This window comes from Heterodontus francisci, chromosome 37 (genome assembly GCF_036365525.1).
Source record: "Heterodontus francisci isolate sHetFra1 chromosome 37, sHetFra1.hap1, whole genome shotgun sequence".
NCBI classification, from domain to species: domain Eukaryota; kingdom Metazoa; phylum Chordata; class Chondrichthyes; order Heterodontiformes; family Heterodontidae; genus Heterodontus; species Heterodontus francisci.
Genome location: NC_090407.1, coordinates 5,383,277 through 5,408,993, shown reverse-complemented (window position 1 = coordinate 5,408,993; position 25,717 = coordinate 5,383,277). Strand labels below are relative to the sequence as shown.

The 25,717-nt window shown below is 41.7% G+C and overlaps 1 protein-coding gene across 2 annotated transcripts in view; it reads right to left on the bottom strand.

Moving 5' to 3' along the window:
- The window catches only part of casz1 (castor zinc finger 1), a 310,863-nt gene extending 290,494 nt beyond the window's left edge, over positions 1-20,369 (bottom strand). For both annotated transcript variants that reach the window (XM_068016933.1, XM_068016934.1), the window contains exon 1: positions 20,258-20,369. The gene's annotated coding sequence lies outside the window, so the exon portion shown is untranslated. The remainder of the gene's footprint in view (positions 1-20,257) is intronic.
- Positions 20,370-25,717: the final 5,348 nt, after the last annotated feature.

The window sequence follows — 25,717 nt, the reverse complement described above, 5'->3', positions numbered from 1 at the left end:
CCTTATGATGGAGAGGTCGTCATTGATGAAGCAGCTGAAGACGTTTGGGCCGAGGACACTATCCTGAGGAACTCCAGCAGTGATGTCCTGGGACTGAGATGATTGACGTCCAACAATCACAACCATCTTCCTTTGCGCTAGGTACGACTTCAACCAGCTGAGAGTTTTCCCCCTGATTCCCATTGACTCCAGTTTTGCTAGGGCTCCTTGATGCCATCCTCCATCAAATGCTGCCTTGATGTCAAGGGCAGTCACTCTCACCTCACCTCTGGAGTTCAGCTCTTTTGTCCATGTTTGAACCAAGGCTGTAATGTCAGGAGCTGAATGGCCCTGGCGGAACCCAAACTGAGCAGGGTATTGCTGAGCAAGTGCTGCTTGATAGCACTGTCGACGACCCCTTCCATCACTTTGCTGATGATTGGGAGTAGGATGATAGGGCAGTAATTGACCATGTTGGATCTGTCCTGCTTTACGTGTATAGGGCATGCCTGGGCAATTTTCTACATTGTCAGGTAGATGCCAGTGTTGTAGCTTGGCTAGGGGCACAGCTAGTTCTGGAGCACAGGTCTTCAGTGCTATTGCCGGAATATTGTCAGGACTCATAGCCTTTGCCGTATCCAGTGCCTTCAGTCGTTTCCTGGTATCATGTGGAGTGAATCGGATTGGCTGAAGACTGGCATCTGTGATATTGTGGACCTCGGGAGGAGGCCTAGATGGATCATCCACTTGGCATTTCTGGCTGAAGATGGATGCAAATGCTTCAGCCTTGTCTTTTGCACTGATGTGCTGGGCTCCTCCATTGTTGAGGATGGGGACATTTCTGCAGCCTCATCCTCCTGTTAGTTGTTTAATTGTCCACCACCATTCACGACTGGATGTGGCAAGACTGCAGAGCTTTGATCTAATCCGTTGGTTGTGGGATCGCTGAGCCCTGCCTATTGCTTGCTGTTTCTGCTGTGTGTTGGGGGGGTGTTGGGGGTATGTAGGGATTGTATTGGTGGGGGATTTGGGATGGAGATAGGCGGCACATCCGCAGCACTGACGCCGTCTCAGCAGTTCTCAAGCCAGTCCAGATCAGTCGTCGCAAACAGACTGCAATTATCAACCGAGCTGCCTGCTTGCTCCTGCCCTCCCCGATCTGATATTTTGTCTGATGGATTAGTGCAGAAAGCTAACAAACCATGAAATGTGAGGTAAGATGTAAAGGTTTTAAAGTGGATAGCTGAGAGGAAAACTAACACAAGCGATCCTCATCTCTCGGTCTCAGCACAGCTGGATGAGGCAGTGGATATGCTGCTCTGCAAATTCCAGTCAATGCAGGTGGAGAGTTGGAGCCTTCGTCTAATGTCCTAAACATCATCTCATCGTAAAGTGAAAGCAGGACATCTCCAACACTTGGAAGCACAACCTGTGATTTAAGTGTAGATTTGGGACTGCTCCTTCATATTTGGAAGTGAGGGTAACTGTTCGATTCCTGTTCAAGGAGACATCCATTGTTATTTCTAAAGCCCTATAACCCTCTGAGAACTCTGCACTCCTCGAATTCTGGCCTCTTGCACATCCCCAGTTTCCTTTGCCCCATCATTGGCTGCTGTGCCATCAGCTGTCTAGGTTCTAAGCTCTGGACTTTCCTCTCTAAACTTCTCTACCTCATTCTCTTCCTTTAAACCTACCTCTTTGACCAAGTTTTTGGTCACCTGTCCTAATAACTCCTTATGTGGCACAGTGTCATATTTTGTTTGATTATGCTCCTGTGAAGCGCCTTGGGAAGTTTTTCTACATTAGAGGTGCTATATAAATGCAAGTTATTGTTGTTAGCTGCCACTACTCTATAGCAAAGGCAGTGATGAGCATTGGCATGAGCTCCCCTGCCTCACTCTTCATGACCAGGTACAGTGAGTGTTAAAGCACTGATTGATCATGGGCCATGAAATCTGAGCCTAAACTTGTCTTCATCTTGACATTCACAGGCACACATTTAGACCTGTGGTCATTCATTAAGAGAGAGAGTCCTGGCTGATCTTCGGATGCTGAAGCCATTGCTAAAGCAGGGTCAATCTTGGGATCTTACTGGTTTGTATGGCTCAGTAGAGACGTTCCTTTTTTTTTAATAAAAGGAATTCTAATTGATTTTTGTCCAAAGTTTTTGGAGTGATAATGTCAAACAGACAATCTGACTGGTGTAATTCAGAAAGCATTCAAATCACTGTGATAGGAAAAACAAGACTCTTTTATTGTTAATCAATTGATATCTTTATGCTAGGGGCTCCTACTTTAACCAGTTTAGCTGTCTAAGCTGATTCCTCACAGTTTAGTTCAATTTTTATTGAAAATATAATTCAGCAAACAGTATTTTTCAGAGCCATGCACCACCATTGTTTCATTCTGTATTGACATTGCACTCAATGGAGTCAGCTGTCTAGTTAATGCAGAAAAACTTTTCACCCATACATAGCCATCAGTGATGCTAAATTCAGAGATATGGTTAATGGCACCTCGAATCTGACCCTGATAAAATATAGTGCGTGTCACGGTTGCATCCAGTCATATCTAATGTGTGACAAAGTCATAAGTTACAGCATGCCTCATGTGTGGGAATAAAAATCATAATATATGTATAAAATCAGTGACTTTCCAACACAGAAATGAAATTAATGAGTGTTTCTGTAGATTCCTTAATCCAAGGTAAGCAGGAAGGTGCCTGCAACCATCGCAGTGTACACTGTGCCTGTAAAAATCTCATTTTACATCTAATGCTATCTCTCTGCACAAATTCTGCAAATTTTTATCATCAATCCCATGGATCAAGTTGCCTTTGTTCCACAAACTTAAGAATTTTTTAGCCACATCCACACCAGTCAATCTTACACAGGTGCACACCTATTTTTCACATTTCATGATTACACTATCTGTTAACACGAGTGAATTGGCCGTTGGGGCTGAGTATAGTGAGGCCGTTTGGAGCAGGAATGGAAGCATGGGGAGACGGATAATAGCATCGCATGCATCCGCCCAGAATTCCAACGTGGTGACGCGGTTCCAGATTTAGTCAGCGGCGGGAAAGCATCAAGGCAGTGTCACCGCCCTGACGCGATGGGAGTGAAATTTAAATTGTAGAACAGATAGTTGTAACACATTTGCATGCAATTGATCGTGATTCATTGAGGGGCTTGGAATTAAGTGGACGACAGGCAGCCCTCATGTGCCTTCAGATCACAAGCTGTTGAAAGGTGGTGATACTGCGGCAAAGCCTCAGTGCTGCATAGGGAAGGCAGCTATGGGAACAGTGGATAGGGAAAAATGGGGCAGCAGAGGCCATTGTCGACGCGCAGTGCTGTGCACACTGCATGGGTGGGCTTGGTCTCAGGTGAGAGGGTCCGGTGGGCATAGTTTGAGGTCACTCTGCACAAGAGGGCATTGTGTTGGGTGTAAAAGTTGGAGGGCTATATCTCAGGCACACCGCAATCAGTGCCTTGCAGCATGCCCTCGCCATGCTATACGACTGGCCCCACACCTCCATTAGGTAAAGTGGCCACCTGCCGCATAATCGCGGTCGGCCAGCCACACAGGTCACAGGTGGCAAAGGCACCCACTTCCGGGTCTGCCATCAGGACCCGCGACAGGAACACTAAATTCAGCCCTTAGTGTGCTTATTGCATCCAACTAGACTGAGACTTAACTGCACCATATTCAGCATCGACCTCAAAACAGGAATCAGATTCCTGATTTTTTTTTCCAGAATTAGGCAAATTGAGACATTTCCTTGGTTTTATATAATTCTCTAATCCTGCTTTGGAAAACTGCAATCATTTTTCCAGATCTTGTACAAGAGAGCTGTGCACTTAGAAAGCTGAACAAGTTTTTAGTCATGTCACACTGTTCGAAAGAGATCCTGCTATTTGAACAAAGCAAAATCTATCTGGAGATCACTTATAGAGACAGACCACCTGTATCGAGAGACTATGCTTTATAGAGACACCAACCGCACAAAAAGATCACCTGTACAGAGACGGCACCTGCAGACAGACACCTGCATAGAAATAACTGTACAAAGATGCCAACTGTGCAAATAGATCACTTGTACAGAAAAGAAAACTGTGGCGAGGAAACCATTAATACAGAGTGAACACCTGTAAAGAGACATTACTTGCACAGTGAGACTACCTACTGAGAGAACACTTATCCACAGGAGACTGCAAACACAGAGATTACCTCTATAGAGCTCACCTTCACAAAGAGATCAACTGAGCATAGAGAGACTGTCTTCATATAGAACCTCTTTTACAATGAATTCACCTGCATAGAAACTACCTGTACTGAGGAGACCATCTATCGAGGCAAAACACCTCCACCTGGAGAACCACCTCTTCACAATGATCATTCAACCTCAGGACCAATAATTAACAGATGGATGAATTCAGGAAACACCGAAATGGTCAGCACATTCTGATGGGGCACCTATTCACGTAGTCTCAGGGACCACACTGAATGGACATGTAGTAAGTGATCGGCTGGCAGGATTCATTGTCTTCATCAGCAGCTTAACGATGGGCATCACTGGCATCAGTTAAAGGCAGCCAGCAGCTCTTAAAGGGGAGGTTCCCCATGGTTGCAATCAGCTTCTTTCTCAACACCACTGAAATGCAGGTTGAAGAGATACCGGAACAGCTCCCTACTTTTCTGATGCAGCTTTGGAGAGGTTCAATAAGGGGAATCAGACAGCCAAGCACCTATACACATCCTGCCCTTTCCGGAACAGGCTGTCATAGACACAGCGAGCAATGTAACACCAAGAGCATGACTTCTGGAGAGGCTGCAGGAGAAGTCTCACCGGGTTTTTATCCATCTCACCCTCTCCTTCTCACTGAAATCTCACCCTCATGCACAACGTATGACAAAAGGCTGCTGCTTTCCACAGTTGCACATCTACCTGTGCGTACCCTTGATAATCCTTGTCCCTCTCAGATCCTCAAATTTTAGAGGGCACAGCTAGACATCCTTACAGAAGATGCCAGCATCAGTCAACCTCACCCAAGCAAGCACCACCTCAGGGATTGGCACCCCATGTAGTTTAGAGGCTACAGTACAGAGCTCTGCATTGGGAAATCGATCAAACACGTGTGGAGGAGCAAGAGAAAGTGAATTCATGCATGAAAGCACCTGATTCCCTGGGTCTTGCTCGATCAGGAAGTCATTGTCTTTCTTCCCTGTTCATTGTTTCAGCAGTCAGGAAGCATGTTGGAGAAGCAGTATTAAAGAGCTGTTCACCTCGATTAAAGTCCATCTCTCTGGACTTCATAGGCTTGTAGTTAGTCTGCCTGTATGGGTACCCTCACTGTAGTTAGTTTGCCTGTATGGGTACCCTCACTGTAGTTAGTCTGCCTGTATGCGTACTCTCACTGTGGTTAGTCTGCCTGTATGGGTACCCTCACTGTAGTTAGTTTGCCTGTATGGGTACCTTCCCTGTAGTTAGTCTGCCTATATGGGTACTCTCACTGTAGTTAGTTTGCCTGTATGGGTACCCTCACTGTAGTTAGTCTGCCTGTATGCGTACTCTCACTGTAGTTAGTCTGCCTGTATGGGTACCCTCACTGTAGTTAATTTGCCTGTATGGGTACCCTCACTGTAGTTAGTCTGCCTGTATGGATACCCTCACTGTAGTTAGTTTGCCTGTATGGGTACCTTCTCTGTAGTTAGTCTGCCTATATGGGTACTCTCACTGTAGTTAGTTTGCCTGTATGGGTACCCTCACTGTAGTTAGTTTGCCTGTATGGGTACCCTCACTGTAGTTAGTTTGCCTGTATGGGTACCTTCTTTGTAGTTAGTCTGCCTGTATAGGTAGTGTCTATAAATAGTCTGTTCCATTATAAATTGTTTCAGGTAATCTGGTCATACAAAAATTAGTTGGGCTGACCTACCTTGCTTTGACTTCCAATGTTATATTTTTAATCTGGATTTAAATTGTCCTTGGAGGAAGTTGACACCTGAATACCTGTACAGAGAGACCACCTGCACAGAGAGATTACCTGTACAGAGATTACCTGTTAAGGAAGACAACATCTACAGTGAGATTACCTGTACAAAGAGATTACCCGTACAGGGTGTTTATCTGTACAGGGTGATTACCTTTTCAAGTAGACTACCTGCAGAAAGAGAACACCTTTTATTTTAAATAGAAACAGAAAGTGCTGGAAATACTCAGCAGGTCTGGCAGCATCTGTGCAGAGAGAAACAGAGTTAACGTTTCAGGTCCATGACCTTTCATCAGAACTCTTCCCGCATCTGCAGTATTTTGCTTTTATTTCACTTTTTATTTTATTTCTTTAATTTGAACCTTGTGTGATTCAGGGATTTTCTTTGAGACCACATCGAGTACAACTGCACCATTTCAATACTGAGTTTTAATTCAGGACAAATCCATTTGGTTCTAATTCTGTAAATCAACAGATGCAGCTTTTCAAGAGGGTTGGGTGCATCAGGCAGATTAGGTTTCCAATGTGCTGTACTGCTATGGAAAGGGGAAACTGCCTCTTTAAATTAAAGGAAGAATAAATGAATTAATACCAGCCCACCCCAGTCAGACATTGTCTTTTTAATTAGAACTCTTCAGTCAGTGTGTATTTGGCCCAGACAGATGGTCAGACAGACAGCGCACAACCCTGAGCTAAATGTGCAATTTAAATTTTCATCTAATTCTCACGAATTTCCACTTCCAAGAATACTCACCGATCTTCTAACCTTTATATCCAAAAACACTTCATCCACAGAAAGAAGGTCCAAAACAAAAGACAAGTTAACATTCACTCTGCGGAACGAAAAATCACTGCATTTATCCAATGCCATCTAATTTGTTAAAAAAAAAAGGCAGTCGGACTTTTCAAATAGTCTCTTTGGCTGGGTTATTTTAGGAAATGGATACTCGGATCAAACCATCGATGTGGGGAAGAAAAAATGGAAGATGAAAAAGGAAGCATGAAGAGGGATGAACTTCCTTCACATGTTTTAACACAGTTTTCATTTAGTTTCATCTATGACCATGACAGTTCGGAAGCTGCCTTGTTCTAATGTACATTCAAACTGATTAAAAAACTTTAGCCTGCTTTTAAATAGACCAGGTGCATTGTAAAAATAAATCTGGGATATCTTTGATCTCAAAGAGGTCAACGGGTATAAAACTGCTCTGTCTCTTTAAGAAGGTTGAACTCTTATCACAGTGTTTAAAGTTTTGTCAGTGATTTTCTCTACCCTGGCTTGCTTAATTTAAGATTTCTCCCTCCTAAATATGGAATCCTTCATCTTTTGCCTCTCTCACCATTTTCCCTTCCCTCCTGAATCCCCGGCACTCAGTTGGGAGGAGTGAGCCTTCACCCGGACACTCTGAGGGAGAATCCCTCCACTCTCTTCCCCCTTTGGAGGACGCCACCTCGAAGTCACTGATGAAGCAGGAGGCAATTTGTTGAGCTGTTGGTGAGTATGGAAAACGAGAAACCATCATGGAATTAGACCTAATCTCAGATGCTGTGGCTGTCAAATCTTTAATTAGCTCTAAACCTGCTCACACCCAGCTCAATGCATACAATCTGGCATCAGAAATAACAGAAGGTGAAATGTACAAAACCTGTATTTAAAAAAAGAAAAAAAAAGAGTATTTTGACAGCTGTTCAGACCTAAGGCATGGGCTGCAGGGATCCCAACTACACTGTGCAGTGAAGGCTTAGGCGTATGGAACGACTTTACGTTAAAAATGCACAAGGTTGTTGTCTGAACAGATGGAACTAATGACACGAAACAAAATAGATCATTTCATTTGGTTAAAAAAAACCCATAAAGGCACAAAACAGAATGAATGATAGGGGCTAAAGGGCAAAGGTTAAAGCAGGCCAACATTTACTGAAGTGTAGAAGCAGAGCCTGACCAGAATCTGTGCTCTTCATTCACAGGAAGAAAAGGCTTCTCTTCTGTTCTGTCCAAGGTGACCAGTTGCTACTTTTACTAGCTCATCCACCCACCCCCCCCCCCCACCCCCAACTCACTGCCACCCTGCCTCCAACTATAATTGTTAACTTTTTGGGTGTTGAGAAGCTGTTAGTGGATAGATAGGTATTCTATGGCACTGTGTATAAAAGATCCACTACGGGAGAACTGTTTCAGTATCACAACTTCATAAACAGGAATATCGAAAACGGATGATGAAAAATTGACAGTCTGCAGCCATCTTGATGCTGTGCAGCTGGTTATTTGATTTTGAGCCAGCACTTTGATCACGCACGACAGAAATACTTGATCACCAGACATGAATAAACAAAACCAGCATGGCACTGGTCAATCTTTGTTTTTGCTGAGGGGGGAGATGCAAAATATTGCAGCAATTCTCAAAGTGTTTAAGCTGAAATGTGTCCATTTCTCCAGGAGGCACCTGACAATTTCAGGTCAATTTCATAAAGTAGCATTCAACCAACCAGTTATCTCATGGACTTGGGTTGAATAGGATGCAGAAACATTCGCTGACTGACTGCTGTAATCAGGCTGAAATGCAGAGCAGTTCCGACAGGTGTGCTACTGTTTAGCTCCTTAACCACTGGTCATCAATGAGTTTCAAACATTAAGTCTTGCTTTGTTCAGATGGTAGTCCCAATACCTCTGAGTCAGAAGGTTATGAGTCTAAGCTCAACTCCAGCACCTGAGCTCACAAGGGTGAATTTTTGCAGGTGCCATCTACATAAAGAGCTTCGTAAACCGTGTAAAATGTCACAAACTGGCTTCCGTGGTTGTTCTGTTGAAGATATGGTGAAATATTATATCAAAGCCCAGCCTGCCTGTTTAGGTGGGCATCGAAGATCCCCATGGCACATTTTCAAAGCATAGCAAGGCATTCTCTCAGTGTCCTGGCCAACATTCATCACTCAACCAACACCATCAAAACAGATTAACTTGTCATTTATCTCATTGTTCATGCTGTACCCACATTCGACTGTCATGTTCTCCAACTCAACTGTGACCACACTTTGAAAGTAATTCATTGGCTGTAAGGCACTTGTCTTTTTTCTTATTAAGCTTTTGTTTTGTACTTTGTATACTTGGATGTTTTATTATTGCATTATAGTGTTTCAGCAAATTTGCAGCGATGATCAATTTAATCTATGACTATAGAATCATAAGATCACAAGATGGTTCCAGATGAGGACCCCTTTGGCCATTTCATTTCATCAATCCAGAAAAACAACCCTAACATTACTCCTGTAACAAGATCGAGTGAGTTCAATGTAAGAGCCTTGAATATTCTCTGGTAACCTGCTGTCCTAAACATATACTTGAACCTGCACTCTCTTGTCCTGCTTCCGAGCGCACCTAAAAGTATTGATCTCAGTTTAATTTCTCCATCCTGTATTCCCTTTGTAAGATCCCCATTGATACAAGCAAAGGACTGAAGATGTCCTGATCAATGCAGATTCATGCTAGTCCCCAGCTTTATACAGTCAGTAATGCCATAGTCTACTCTTTCAAATGTAAGGCTTGTGCTGGATAACTTGTTCTGTTACACATCCATTATAACAAGACTTAAATGCATATCAATAGCACCTGCCTGCTCCCAGAAAGCACTTTCTGAATTACATTTTTACTGTTACTCACATTTTCTAAATTCTTTATTTCACTTCTTCCTTTCTTCTCCTTAAGTTGGACGTCCAACATTTGACAACTTTCCAAAAAAGGGATCCTCATCTCTTGTTTTGGCCCGCTGAAAAATTAAACTGATTGATGTCACCATCGAAGAAAGCTAACTGGATGGACTTACTAAAACTGATAAGGAGGCTGTGTGCAGCTGACATGCACAACCACTGAAGTTCCAAGTTAATGATGGGGTTTAGGAAGAGAGAGACCTGGGGGTATATGTGCGCAGGTCGTTGAAGATTGCAGGGCAGGTTGAGAAAGTGGATAATAAGACATACAGGATCCTGGGCTTTATAAATAGAAGCACGAGTTCAATAGCAAGGAAGTTATGGTGAAACTTTATAAAACACTTGTTTGGCCTTAACTGGAGTATTGTGTCCAATTCTGGGCATTACACTTTAGGAAGCATGTGACGGCATTAGAGGGAATGCAGAAAAGATTTACGGGGATGGTTCAAGGGATGAGGAACCTCAGTTACGTTGATAGATTGGAGAAGAATAGACTGTTATCCTTGAAGAGAAGGTTGAGAGGAGATTTGATAGAGGTGTTCAAAATCATGAGAGTTCTGGACAGAGTAGATAGAGAGAGACCGTTCCTATTGGTGGAAGGATCGAGAACCAAGGACACCAATATAAGGTGAATGGCAAAAGAACAAAAGTCGACATGTGGAAAAACTTTTTTGTGCAGCGAGTGGTTAGGATCTGGAATGCACAGCCTGAGAGTGTGATGGAGGCAGATTCAATCGTGGCTTTCAAAAGGGTATTGGATAATTATCTGGAAAGAAAGAATTTGCGGCAAAGGCAGAGGAGTGGGACTAGCTGAGTTGCTCTTGTAGAGAGCTGGCATGGACACGATGGGCCGAATGGCCTCCCTCTGTGCTGTACCCATTCTATGATTCTATCTACTGATGTTATTTTACACCACCTGCTCATACATTCCTAGAAACTAAGTCCATCCAATGAGATCGTCAGTGCTCACTAAAATTTATCAAAAAAGACAAAAATACAAAAATGATTTGAAAGTTAATTCTTTGCAAATCATTTTTTAAAGGAATATCAATGACTGAATTTCCTCTTAATAACTTGGGTTGGCACCTCAGTGTAGTACTGAGGGAGTGCTGCACTGTCAGAGAGGTTGTCTTACAGATGGAACTTTAAACTGAGGGCCCACCTTCCTGCTCGGGTGGATGTGAAAGAATCAATGGCACTATTTGAAGAAAGACAGAGATTTCTTTTGGTGTCCTGGCCAATATTTAGCCCCGAACCACATCACCAACTGGTCATTTCCCTCGCTGATGCTTGAGCAGCTTGCTGCGGGGCAGTTCCATAATTGCCTACATAACAACAGTGACTACACCTCAATAGTAATTCATTGGCTGTGAAGTGCTTGAGAGCTTCTGAGGAATAGGAAAAGTGCTATATAAATGCAAGTCCTTTCTTAAACATGGACTGGTATAATTTAGTACATAATTCTAAGGCATTATCATGTCTGATTATTGGAAATAAAAGCAGAAAATGCTGGAAATATACAACAGGCCAGTCAGCATCTGAAAAGGGAAAGGACAGGCTAATATTTCAGATGTAGATGCTGCATCAGAACTGTTCTAATAAAGGGTCTAGATTATTCGGAATCTTATAGGCTTACTCCACATTTCCAACAATTGTCTTTTTAATTCCAATTCACACCATGTTCTGGTTTTCTCTTTGTCTCTCCCGATTACATCTGGATAATTACCTCCATTTTGTACTAAAAGCCACCTAGAGTCATAAAGAGATACAGCACTGAAACAGGCCCTTCGGCCCACCAAGTCTGTGCCGACCATCAGCCACCCATTTATACAACTCCTACATTAATCCCATATTCCCTACCACATCCCCACTATTCTCCTACCTACACTAGGGGCAATTTACAATGGCCAATTTACCTATCAGCCTACAAGTCTTTGGCTGTGGGAGGAAACTGGAGCACCCGGCGGAAACCCATGCGGTCACAGGGAGAACTTGCAAACCCTGCAGAGGCAGTAACCAGAATTGAACCCGGGTCGATGGAGCTGTGAGGCTGTAGTGCTAACCACTGCGCCACTTTGCCTGCCCACCTGTTTTAATCTTTTGAAAGTCAGGAATAGTTAAAGTTACTTTTTTAAAAATGAACTCAGAGAAATGTATTGATAAGAAATTAAGAATGTTTCTAAGAGTTGGAGTTGAGGGATGCAAAGTTTCATTATGAATTCAATGGACATTTTTTAAAATAAATGCATTGTTCGAAGCTCCACACTGACTATTCAAGGTGTAGAATAGATGGGGAGGTTCCTTACTAGTACAGTGCAGGACACAGGCTCATTTCCAAAGCACAGTGAATCCCCAATCACAAGTGGTTTGCACTGGAGCTGTCAAGTGGAGGTCAGGCAACTCTACTGCAAGAAAGCGAAAGGTGAGTTATGGTGATCCCACTTCCATATCTCCTAATGGGAAAGGGGGAGCACATTCCTGGACAGTTAGATTGGTCAGGGAGTCATGTAGGACAGGAAGTATAGCAGGAAAAAATAGGGGTTAAAATTCAATTTTAAAAACAGCCAGGGTTAAAACAAACATAAGAGCCCAATCAAGGAGGCCAACACAAGATTGTTTTGTGTCTGACTAGGTTCTCACATAGTCAAGGACCAAGGTTGCTTATTGTTTGACTTTTCCTCCTGCTGTCAGACTAGTGCTATCAGTCCTTGATTTATCTCTTAGATTGAGATCATCACAGAAGTGAAAGTCTTCCCCTCAGTGCTGAGAACAATGTATAATCCATTCACCCAGGTGTCTGTCTAACTATCATCAGTCACTCAACTTCTCCTGCTTGAACTGTGCGTCCCCTCAGAGAGAAGTTGATGGTGCAAGACATGGAGTCCTCCTTTACTAGAATAAGGCACATGGCGAAGAGTATTGCAACAGGAAACATCTCAGCTGGGAAACTAGTTAATAGTCATGTTTGCTGTCTTTTTATTGGATTCTAAATGGCCAGGTAAAAAGGTAAACTCGAGTGCCAGCTTTTAGCTAAACAACAGCGTTTCCAACACACATGATATAAAGCAACACAATGATGCTGACAGTTCACTGTTGATTATTTTAAACAAATACTGAGGTGTTTCCATGGATGTTTCTGTTTTGCATAACCACCCCATGGGTTGCATAGACATTTCCTGGCACTTTTTGTTATGTTGAATGTGGTTGCCACTACACTGATTGTCAATTTAAAACTGTGTTCTAAAGGAAGTTCTCTTTGAAAATCAGCTTAAACTATAGTCATCAAAACCTGGCCACTTCACAAATATCATAGCAGCTCAAAATACATTTATATTCTGTGTTTCTTTCAAAAATTTGTTGCCGGGAGAAAGGTTCATTTAACTCTTTAAAAAAAACTTTTAATTTTTCAATCTGCGTGCAGTTCTGGTCGCCACATTACCAAAAGGATGTGGATGCTTTGGAGAGGGTGCAGTGGAGGTTCACCAGGATGTTGCCTGGTATGGAGGGCGCTAGCTATGAAGAGAGGTTGAGTAGATTAGGATTATTTTCATTAGAAAGACGGAGGTTGAGGGGGGACCTGATTGAGGTGTACAAAATCATGAGAGGTATAGACAGGGTGGATAGCAAGAAGCTTTTTCCCCAGAGTGGGGGATTCAATTACAAGGGGACACGAGTTCAAAGTGAAAGGGGAAAAGTTTAGGGGGATATGCGTGGAAAGTTCTTTACGCAGAGGGTGGTAGATGCATGGAACGCTTTGCCAGCGGAGGTGGTAGACGCGGGCACGATAGCGTCTTTTAAGATGTATCTAGACAGATACATGAATGGGCAGGAAGTAAAGAGATACAGACCCTTAGAAAATAGGCGACAGGTTTAGATAGAGGATTTGGATCGGCGTAGGCTTGGAGGGCCGAAGGGCCTGTTCCTGTGCTGTAATTTTCTTTAAAAAAAAATCAGAATGGATTCTGAATGTACAACCTCCTTTACTTGAATAAATGAATATGATTTCTGGCCTGTTAAAATGCTACAGACACTTAAAACAAATCCACTTTATTATTTATGCCACATCTGGACTGCATCATGAGATCACCATTCTCAAAGATAGTGGAAAAATACATTTTCTTTTGAAAGTGTGGTACGGCTTGAGAAGGCAGGAGTTAGTGCAGTGATGTAATAGGCAGAAATTTCCCAGCTCCTTGGAGTCAGCAATGAAAGCAGTGGGGTGGTGGGGGGTGGGGGGGGGGGGGGGGGGGGGGGGTTGTTGAGGGAGGGGGAAATCGGTGCGGGCAAAATAGCAGCAGCCTCCTCGAGATGGCTCCCTGATGCATTCCCGCTTCCAGGGAAGTTTCCCAGTGGCAACTGGAACTCGGATTGGCTGTCTGTACTGTGGAGGTGGGCAGCTAATTTAAATATTTAAGGCCCGAATTAGGGCCGATTCTTCAGGCACATGGCATTTTGCCAGTGGTGGAGCAGCACCCCCACCCCAACCATGTGCAGAGGCCACCAGTTTAATGGAGGCAGCCTCTCTGAGGCAGCCAAGGCAGGGGCCATCGGAGTTGGAAACTCCTTAGCCCATTGAAGGGGCTGCTTGAAGGAAAGGCTGCCCCTGCAGCCCAACCACTCCCTACAGAGGGCTTCCCCCTCTGTTCTGAGGGCCTTCTGCCACCTGCCCCTCAGAACTTTTTATTTTGCTTACCCCTCCGAGGGCACCTCCACGTTGAGGTGCCCTCTCAATCCCAGACCCGCCTCAACAGCACTCACTTCCCCTGGTAGGGCTGCCCAGGCTCCAGAGCTGCAGGGCCTCGGATTGGGCCACCAGCACTGGGAGCCCACCCACTCTTCTTAATAGGACCGTGAGCCCCAAGGTGACCAATTAGGAGGCCGCCTCAGATAAAATTACTGAGCCGGTTGCGCTGCCGGTAAGTGAATCACGTGGTAAGATCTTGCCCAATGTGTCAGCAAATGATCTCCCATTCACTCTCACATAGAATCCTAATGGCTTAGCCAGGTTACTACTCCCTCTAGTTATACAGAATTCGAATCAACCAAATCAATAGCTCATTCACTCACATTGTATAGAACAATCACAGTCACACAGCGTCTTCAGTATTTCAAAACCTCCCAGGGTCATTGCCAAGGGGAATGGAACACCAAATCAAAGTTTGGGAGGGGGTTAGGTGAGGTAACCAAAGGGTTAATTGATGAAGTTGGGTTTTGAGAGAGTTTTTGAAAGAGGGGAGAGATGTACCAAGGCACAGAACTATGGCAAGGTGGTTCCAGAATGCTGCAGTGGGATAACTGGTTTCTGTCACCTATGGTGAATTGGAGGTAGTCCAGAGTTAGAAGAGTGAAGGGTATGAACTGGGACATAAGGACTGGGAATGTTGCAGAGGCACTGTTGGGCAATGTCTTTAAGGAATTTGTAGACAAAGACAAGAAATCTGAAATCTGCAAAAATAGAAATTCAATGGATCAAGTTTTTTTCCATTCACTCTCATAATATGGAATTCCAATAAAACGAACTATTTGGAATTCCTGGACACTGCCTAGTAATCCAATATACTATACCAATTCTTATTCAATCTCAATTACAAAGTCCAACCAAACCTCTTTCCATTGTGCTCATTATATAGAATTCCAATGCACCAAAACACTTTCCATCTTCTTCCACTGTTTGAATTCCATGATTCAGACATAAATAGACAGTCCTGATTCAAGCAGATTGTATCTCCCAATCATTCACATTTTTACTGCTTATCACTGTGACTATGTTCAGTCCAGCATTTCACTAATAGCCTCTTGTGAAACATTAATATTGTATAGTAATGGGGCTTCAATTTATATTCAGTTTCATCGGTGTGATTAATTAAGCCAAGGTGCAAATATTTCAATTTGGCCCCTTTTCACTTTATCGTTTATAAATTGTCTGTAGAAATTCTGATCCAAGCACAGTCGTTTTTAGCAAATCAGTTATGTATTTATTGGGATTCAGCTGTACAAACGACTGTGTAAGTATAATGAGCAGGTAGTGTCATTCATAAGTGTAGTGTGGATAGGGTATGTGGCAATCCGCCAAGGGGTATATCCATGTGTACAGTACACTCAGGCTTTCTTTTACACAAATGAATAAATAGGTGCAGCATGGGTCACTTTTAATGAAATTACAGCAATTATGTAAATCTACTATCCAAATAAAGACTAAACAGTACTGGAACATCTGGGTGGGAAATCAGCTCTTTCCAGTTCATTCCATGCTGTTAGCAAGCATTTATTTCATTGACAATAAATTGAAACAAAAAAAAAACTATCAATTGTTACATTCATTCCACGTTAATTGAAAACATTTGGCCGGGTTTTCCTTGTGTAGTAAAGACCTCATTCAGAATTTACTCCAGCTACGCTTACAGCCACAGTTCTGTCCATTCCCATTCTACTCTAGTATCTATAGTGACCCGGTAAGTCTATTAAAGAAGTTTTACAACATTCCTCCATGTTCTGAGTATCAGAATGCAATGAAGCAGAGAATGTGGGAAGGCAGTAAGAACCCTATCATCACCACTCACAATGCCCCAGTATCAACCAGGATAATATTATATTTAACCTATAGAATCCAGTTCAAAACCAGCTTCGGAACAGAGTGAGATATTTCACCTGTGCACAGATGAATATGAAATATTGTCTTTGCTTATTGTTAAAATATCAATAAATCCCTGTGAATAGGGTGACACACGTAGACTGGATAATGTACGTCTTTCTTAAAAGAACAACTTTTGCTAAAACCGTGTAAATGAGAATCCTCAGCAAGTGAATAAAACGTAGTGACAAATAAATTATTCACTTAACAGGAATTGACCAGACCAGCAAACAAGTAGAAGAACTATTATTGGGTCCTGACAGCTTTACAGTCCTTCAGGCAATTTGGGAATGGTCTGAATGGTTACAAATGAAAGTGTGAGTGACATTAATTAAGCCAGGCAATTTAAGCTACAGTATAAACACAGTACAAACTCCCTTTGAACATGTATGGTATACTATAGACAAAAGAGGTGACAATGCTGCCAGTAGGTTCCAACACTGAATGGTATAAGATTAGACCCAGCCTTTCAGAAGTACAAGTAGCCCATTAACCCCTTGTCACTAAGCCCTCTTGTCAAGTCTTAAGGACAGAACAGCTGTATTCTAAACATTTCAAACCAAACACACTTTAGGTGGAAACAATGAGTGTTTTACAGGAAAAAGCTTTTCTCAATTTTTTTGTGGCCTCGACATGTTATGACAACCGTACCCTCATTGATGGAATCCCTCTTTATTGGCATACCATAATTGTAATTTGAAACTGTCAAAGAAAATTAAAGCGATATGACACTTGTTTAAAAACATTCAAGGAATTATAATTGTAACGAAGCTTTACGCGGTTTCTTTACAAATATATTTGGATTGCTACAAACTCCTGCTTGAAGACCTGTAGTTAAGGATAGTGGCTGTTCTGTTTGGTATGCAGCTGTCATAATATTTCATTAGATATATCCTGAGCAGTCCTTTGACAAGGTAAAAGTGAGAAAAAGACTATTTTCTACATGTGTTTTCTGATGATAGGACAACTAACTCTTTAACCTCACAAGAATTAAAATAGCATTTTTTAAAAACAGAATGGCAGCTAAAATCTGCACTGGAGTTCGTTTGCATTTCAATGCGCTGTTGTAAGACTAATGTTTCTCCCTATATTTTGCAGGACTACTATGTTGGATATGCAATTAAGAAAGGGATACGTTAGAAGATGCTCAATCGGCAGACGGCTAGCTAGAGTTTACTCTGTGACTGACTATGGAGTGCCTCCTGACTGTGATCATTGAGCAACAATCTGTAATCTATAAAACATAATAGAAGAGGATTTTTTTTCCTTTATTACCATAAAAGTTTCACTTTCACCTGGGCTACTACAGACATAAAGGGTGCATTAATATCTCCCGTGCCTTAATGCAAAGTGGCTTTCAATGCTCTGTAGAAGGTTAGATCAGCCATTTTGAAAATTCCATTAGTAGGGATTAAAGTTAAAAATTATAGTCAGATACAGCTATATATTTTAGTAACTTGTCACAACAGCTAGTTTCAGTTTCTAGCTTTCTGATTTTTTTTCCTTAGGCACTTTTAAGTATTACAAGAAAGCAAATAAATTGCATCAATGTCAGGAGCTAGGCTTCATGCTAACCCCTTGTTACAGTGACCCACTTATTCCTTGTTGCACTTTATTCCTGAAGTGAAAATTTTCAAAACATTTTTATATTTATATTGCCCATGAGTCACTGCTATAAAAACCTTCGATGAGCCTGCGACAAACTATTTGATATAAATTATTATTTTCCAAGGACTGACTGAGCCAGTCCTGCAGATTGACTGAAGCAAGAAATTAGTCTAAGTCCCACACCTGAATAAATTATGCAAATAAAAGTCATTGAATAACAAAAATTTATTCCACTCCCTGTACCCTTCAAAAGTGGCATTAATAAATATATTTTGCAGTGTACAAACTAATGTACTTAGACCAGAAATTAGGTTTAATATTTACAATAATAGGGAAGTTCATTGGATAGTCTATCATAGTCAACTTCCTGATAAACGTTAACATGGTGCTTTGCCAGACAAAGAAGATCGCAGGTTCGATTTCTGATTTATTTTTGACTTAGCTGATCCTGCAATGTCCTTATTGCCCCAGCAAGGGTGAGGAAACTCGGCCAGGGATCCTGCATCTGACTGCTATCCAGTTACACCCTGCTCTAGAGTAGTGTTTGGGTATCATTGGGTGAGGACACGATTTGGCTCAGCCACGATGCCAACACTCACTGCATGAAGTAGGCCCATTTGGCCAGGTACTGCCGGGCTGCATATCCCAGTAACAGCACCGCCTTCAAAAGAGGAAGAGGCAAAAGAGGAGAAAATTGGGGAACAAAAGGGTAAAAACAAAAGCTGCAGCCCAGACTGTTGGGATATAATATGTTTGCTAATTCCTGAAGCTGACTCAGGAAAGTCCTGAGAGACTGAGGCCTCTTACTCAGGGAAACCATCAAGCTATCTGGTGAGGGGAATGCAAATGTCACACTGTTGCAGTAGAGGGTGCTCTTCTGTGGGTGCTGTTAAGGTTCGTTGACGGGACCATTGTTTTGGCATTTGCCTCTTCCTATGCCTGACCGAGAGCACTTAATGCTGAAGCTGAGTATCCAGCATGATATACCTCACAATATTCCCCATAAAAATGCATCAAACATATGGGCAGCACAGTGGCGCAGTGGTTAGCACCGCAGCCTCACAGCTCCAGTGACCCGGGTTCAATTCTGGGTACTGCCTGTGTGGAGTTTGCAAGTTCTCCCTGTGTCTGTGTGGGTTTTCGCCAGGTGCTGTGGTTTCCTCCCACAGCCAAAGATTTGCAGGTTGATAGGTAAATTGGCCATTATAAATTGCCCCTAGTATAGGTAGGTGGTAGGGGAATATAGGAACAGGTGGGGATGTGGTAGGAATATGGGATTAGTATAAATGGGTGGATGATGGTCAGCACAGACTTGGTGGGCCGAAGGGCCTGTTTCAGTGCTTGTATCTATAAATAAGTATCTATGAAGGTTACGAGGAGAGGATTTGAGCTGTTTTGATGAAGAAATGAGTCGGGGTTCTCACTTCAATGGGATTGATGGTAATAAAGGAAAGTGACAACAAAAAGCCCTGAGTCCAGATGCAAGATGGGAAACCGTTCGAATTTTTAAACACTCTGCATTAGTAGAATTATTAGTGTAGACTCTAGCTAACATTACTCAGAAGGTCAATTAAACCAATACCTGCTGTCCATTCAGGACACTTCGAGAATATCTCTTCTGAACATTCGCAGCAGGAGTAGGCCATTCAGCCCATCGAGCCTGCTCCATCATTTAATCAGATTGTGTCTGATCTGCACCTCAATTAATAGGTTCAAGACCTGATTGAAGCAGGATAGGAAGAGGACTTTCTCCTGCTCACAATCTGGAGATGTTGGCAGCTCTGATCCATCTTTTGGCCCTTTTAAACATTATTTCAGATTTGCCAAAACAGTGATGTTAGTGGGAATGCTGGCAATATTGTGCTGCACCCACTCCTACCCTATTGGTTGGAGAGGGAAATCTTAAAGTCCTTATTTTGTTTTGAAGGACTGTGACAAGAGACTTAGCGAAGGAACCCACTGTAGGAAATGGTGTGCTCCAGCCCAGTGCTGCTGTTTCCAATTAAAATGATGCAAATAATTTTCCATTTGATCAGATGTGATGTATTCCTTACACTCAATATTATTCTCTGTGCAAAATTCCAACTCCCAATTCTCAAAATATTTGTAATGCAGAGGAAAGCTATTAAGCGCACAATGTCTTTGCAAAGCAGTTTTCTGAATTTAAAAATACTGCTTGTATTATGCAAAGTTAAGACCAATTATTGTTTTCATCCTTCTATTATAGCAGGGTATTGATTCGTTCTATGCTGTTAATAATTTTCCTCAGTACTGTCTTTACGACTTAAATACAGCTTCAACAAATCATCCATTGGATCTATTGTGATCTATGAAGTCTTACCTGGTCTTCACCAGTAGTAACCAGGCCTCATACAGGTCGTAAGTAATGGGAGGTCACGCTGCACTAACCAATGTTGGTGTCCATGTTACATCCACGACAGACTACAAACAGATAAATATTTCTTCATCTGTGGGGAAAATTTTTTATAAAATTACTTCTTAATCATGGCATTTTGAAGTTCTATTCAATGACTCAGCAAGGAGCACGTCAAACTGTTTTCAACAGGTGGGATCACCCGAGCAGTGCATCGTGGGTCTCAGTGTTCCTGTCCTGATTGGCTATACTGCAGCCATTTAGAGGCATGCACTGGTCATTGACCAATGCACAAGCCACAGCGATGTGCTTCGGGAAGGGGAGTGAGGGAGAGGGAAACACTTCTGATACATTTCTAGGGCATCCTGTTGTTCCCCCAACCCCAAGTAAAAGAGAACATTTGTACGTTTGACTGTTGGCTGCGAGGGGCGTACAACAAACTAAACCAGGGAATATCATAAAATAAAACATTCTTGAACCCTCAGGTGGATGCAGTGTCAAACTAAAGTGATATGACTTGTGCATATTGAGAATCTACTCTAACCTTTGCTTCGAATTAGATGAACAACTTGCTGAGATCTGTAATTCTTTTATTGGTTAAAAAAAATAAAGAACGGAAAAGGTTGGGTAGGTTAGATCTCTGTAATGTTATCAGACTGATAGTGATGGATGACAGCAGTTATGTCTGCCTGGTGTTTGCCAGAATCGTTTTGCTACAATATTTGCATTTGAAGGAAATTCAGATGCTTGAAATCTGACAGCTGATTCCCATCTAGAGTCATTTAGATATCAGCTGAAATTATTCATCACTGGTATTTCCTATGTAATGATAGATGCAAACCACTCATATTGTCACCATACTCCATCCCACAAAGAACTACACAGCTTGAGTCATCTGCTGGTGGGCTGAGAGTGGGAAATATCAAAGAGGAGCCATTTTGACAGGAAAACTGAAATTTCAAACCCATTAATTATTCCAAATATGCCTCGTTAGTATCTCTATCAACAGGTCCAAGCTAAGCAAATAATTGAGCTGTTGGCTTAACCAGGAATGACAAGGGTTGGTTGTCCTTACAGAATTAATTGCCTCCACAATCCCCCCTACAGAATATGTGTTTACCATAAAAGAAAAGAATTAAGAAATAACCCAAAAGTCCAAATATGCTGTAACCGTCCACATCTTCCTCTAGTTACCAAATCCCTTCAAATTCCCTACTCCTCCTGCTCCTTCCAGGTTGGTGTCAAGCTCCTTTCTCAATCAGGCCAAAATCAGCCAAGTGTTCCCAATGAAACTTCCTGAAATCCTGGGCAATGATGGGTTTTTGAACTGACCATAAACAGTGATATAGAATTGGTCTCAGTATTCTGTGTAAGTTGACACTGGGCATTCTAGGAAATACTGACATTGAAGGCAGCAACTGAATAGTGGCTGGTGAAATTGCTTTCCATGTTTCAGAGAAACATGTGGACTACTGGCTCAGGAACCTGTTTCACTTAATGGTGCGCTAACCTCTTACACTGACAGACACACCCTGCAGGCTTGTTCGAAATGGCAAATTTTACTGCACTCTAACTAGGTTATTGGTGTAAAAAGGAATCAATGGCTGAGGATTATTGGCCTCCACATTCTAATCATTTGCATAAAGAACAGTGTAATCCATAATAATAGCCGCACCCAGTGTACAATTCTTAAGTTTGGTTAAATCTGCACAGACTCTCTGGAGTCTGAGGCAGCCACAAACACCCACTGATATACCTTCAATTCCATTATTTTATTAAGATGTTGCAATTAGAATAAGAACACAAGAATGTATGAAATGAGAGAAAACCATTCAACCACAAAGTCTGCTCCTTCTGACAAGCCACGTACAGCTTTGCACATTAATGGACTTTCCCTAACTTGTAAAAAAAAGTTAAATTTAGACAGGAATTTAATGTTATATCAAGTAGTATGCAGAGAAGTGAAGATGATGGGGTTAAACAGCAGATACTCATATGCCGTAGAAAATAATACATGTTAAATGATACAGGAATGTAAATCCATGAAGTACGCTGCTTAAATGCAGTTTTGCTGTAAGAATGCTTAATGTGTTCTACTCGTTTAACTTGTTCAAAATTTTAGTGCAAATACTAACCTGTGTTAAATAATAAACAGGTTAACATCTCTAAAAACAGTAAACAAAATAATTTCATACAAATGTTCTGAGAGTTTGTAAGGTTAATATTTTCAGGCACCAACTTGAGGTGAATGACTGCAAACAAACTTTTCAAGAAAATAAAACTTTGTGAAATTCCTCCTCAGCACAAAGGGCCATCAAATAAAAATTGGGCTGAAGTGTGAGACAACTCAGTCTCTGTGCCCTCTGGTTATGTAAGAAAATGATATATGTCTAAATGATAGTCTTACAGTTAAACTGACTGAGTTCCATAAACAGCAACTTCCCATATTTTACATCATCACGTTGGGCACAATACAGAGACTAGCAGATAAATACAGATACAATACAGAGACTAGCAGATAAAAAGGACACTAAGGCTTAGAAATGTTTTGATTCCACACCCCATTTTTCAGGCTTCAAAAGGGCACCTAAGCATCCAAATTGGCAAGTGGTGCGCACCTGCACATTCTGTGCCCCATTGGTAACAGCTGAAGATTGGTGTCTTGGGCTCAAACCAAGAACAGCTGTTAGGCCCTTGCATATGCAAATAGGGATCCTCTGCAAATCGAGGTGTCCTGTTGATTTTCCCCACATCCTCCTTGATCACCACTCCCCTCCCCCCAGGACCTACATAAGGGGACCTGCAATTTGCCCCCACTTGCCTGGTCAGCTGCTCGGAGATGCGCAAGCAGGTGCCTGCAGATCAACAGCCTAATATAAATGCGGCCCGAGGCACACTCAAAATTGGGCCTTGCACCAACCTGTTCCATCACAGGGACAATTCCCTGCGTCTAGTTCACACTGGCAGTCAAGCACTATCAAATATTACCCTCCAGGTTCTCAGAAACCCAGTCTTTCCATCATTTAGACAAATACTGCTGAATTATTGTCATTTAGAAATTAAACAATTAGCTTGGGCAGGTTGGTTGACCTGTGGGCCATGCGCTAGTTTGATTCCCAGGGCTGCCAGCCATTTGCATTTGCTTCGCACTAATGAACAGTTTTGAACAGAGCCACTGTTTGGGATGGTGCACAACAGAGTACTGTTCCTACACGAAGGAAGACTCTCTGGCTTTATTCCACCAAAAGCCAAGGTGATTTTTGAATAATCACAGATTAGCCTTGATAGTATTGACAGAGGTTAGATTCTCCTGCATTGTCCATGTGTGAAAGCAAGAACCCCATTCAAAGGAGGAGTGAAACTGGAAAACACAATTTCATGGTAAGTTAAAAAGATTACATTCTGACAGCTTCAAAATAATATTTTTACAGGCAGCATAACAAAACAAATAAAGTTCAAGCACAGCTTTATTGTAAACAAAATTTGGTGCAAAAAGTACAGGTTTTCCTTGTCAACGTGGAGTCAATGATGGGATTAATGGCTGAGTTAGTCCACTCAGATCTGGCAGAGCTCTACAATGGTCCAAGCTCAATAAAAAACTGGAATTTTATAAGATGGGACGAATATTGCACCAGACAAGAGATCACATCAACTTTGTTCTGATGATATCCCATTCCTTTTATCTCTCAAATCAAGCTGCAGCACATTAGTTCAAAGGAATTTTCTATTTTCTTTAGAACAAACAAGAAGATTGTAAAAAATGCACTCTGAGCAGTTTGTGAGGTATTTGCCTTATTTGTGAGTCAAAGTCCATCATATGAGGAAATGGCTTTGCTTTTCTTAGCCCCTATCAACAAGTCACAGAATTGTTGACTTTGAGATCATAAAATGGTACCAAGAGAGCTAAAATGAAGGAAAAAATGTTGCATAAACCAGTTCTCTAATTAATATAGCTTGCAACATGGATTGTAAAATATTTAATAAGCAGTCACAAAAGTATTGGTTTAACTTCTACATAATGAGAAAGGTGGAGGTTGTCATGGCAAAGGCACCTCATTACGGAGACACACCCTTTTTTAATGTGATTCATATGGTTATTGTCTCTGACAATTAGCATGACAAACTTTATCCCACAAAAAAAATTACTGGCAGTTTCTGGACAAACAATCTATTGAACTTTAATCACGCAATTCCACCTCAAACTGACTAAATTTACAGCCATTTAAGTAAATGTTGGTCAAAGACCGTAAAGTGTTTCTTTCTCTTTATTTTAAACAATACAAGTCCATTTCCTGTTCAAACTGAAAGTCCAATAAGCAGCAAGAGAAATTCCTCCTGTTTTGTGTTTTTCTGTTGTTTATGCCTTATTATCTACCTGTGGAATGGGTGTGTTTGTTTTAGTGTCTACGTGAAGTCATGCTCAAAAAATGCAATGCAAAACATTTTCATGCCATAACATATCATACTGATTTAATACTATGTTTCCTCTTTTTATAAAACTATGCAGCTCACGATCTTTAAGTATACCTCAACATACTATTTGATTAGGCCATTTATTATTGCTTTACTTAATCACCAATATTGCAATGAGCCTGGCATGTTCTGCTTTGTCTCAGGATTATGAAATTTGCAGCCCTGCACATTTTTATACATTTCTCGCTAAATCAACAAGATTGTTAAAGTTGCAGCCGGTATCCGTTTTCTCTACACTGTTTCTAGATTGCATTGAAAAATGCATAAAAATTAAAGTACATTGGTCCCCTTTGAATTTTTGTGTTTATTTCATTCTGAGCGCATATTTAAAAGTTATTTACATCTACTTACAGTAATTTATCTCCTGGTACTCCAAGGTTCCACGTCAACCTTGAAGACAGATTGCTGATCAACTCTTAGTTCCTAAAACTGGGTTTGAAATTGACAAGGAACATGGATGGAAATATTAGACTTACGTAACATTTTTAATGCAATTTACTGTTAGTCTTTCCTCGCTACACACTTTAGTCAAGAGCAGACGTGGCTGATAAAGGTAGACCATGTCCCACATGAAATCCAAATCCAAAAAGGGGGATCCATTTCCTAGACGTTCTCAGAATAAAAGGAATAATGCAAAGGAGAATCTACTTATTTAGGACCACTAGGTTTTGTATCCAGCAGATACTTCAGAACCCATATACTTGGGGTAATTAGTTAAAATAGCTGTGGATGGCAAGACTAGAGGCCATGTCTATAAGATTGATAGGTCAGATGCCAGGAATAATTTCTTTTGCCAGAGAGTCAATGCCCTCTGGAGTAAACGGCTGAGCCATGTGATGGATATGAGGTTGGGACTGCCCTTTTAAAAAGGGATCTTGACAAGTACCCACGACAGAAGGACAGTTACGGCTCTAGGAGTTCAGTTGTGAGATTGTGATGAGTCGTGGCCAACTG